This window comes from Penaeus monodon, chromosome 15 (genome assembly GCF_015228065.2).
Source record: "Penaeus monodon isolate SGIC_2016 chromosome 15, NSTDA_Pmon_1, whole genome shotgun sequence".
Taxonomy (NCBI): domain Eukaryota; kingdom Metazoa; phylum Arthropoda; class Malacostraca; order Decapoda; family Penaeidae; genus Penaeus; species Penaeus monodon.
The window spans coordinates 40,615,665-40,615,995 of record NC_051400.1 but is presented as its reverse complement, the minus strand read 5'-3'; the positions used below and the strand labels follow the sequence as shown (position 1 = coordinate 40,615,995).

At 33.2% G+C, this 331-nt stretch overlaps 1 protein-coding gene across 1 annotated transcript in view; it reads left to right on the top strand.

The window, feature by feature from the left end:
• LOC119582372 (organic cation transporter protein-like) overlaps positions 1-331 on the top strand; it is a gene marked incomplete at its 5' end in the record, with an annotated part of 41,030 nt that overhangs the window by 8,380 nt on the left and 32,319 nt on the right.

The window sequence follows — 331 nt, the reverse complement described above, 5'->3', positions numbered from 1 at the left end:
AACACACAGAAAATCGAATACACTCTAACATTTCCTTTCATTCTTCTTTTTTCTTATTTCAGAAGTTTTTCCATGTTCCTCAAGAAATCAAGCGAAGCAATTAGCTGAGAAGACGAGGGCAAATCATGCATGTAACACGATTATCCTCACATGACTATCCATACGTGCCAGAGTTGATGCAACATTCATTGCCATTTTTCACTCGGAATCGATATTTCATTTGCTTGATTAATAAGAAATATCGTAAAATGTATATATAGTGTTTGTTTTATTAATCTGAAATGATCTGAGTTTAGCGATAACATTCCAACAACGCTAATAATCATCAATC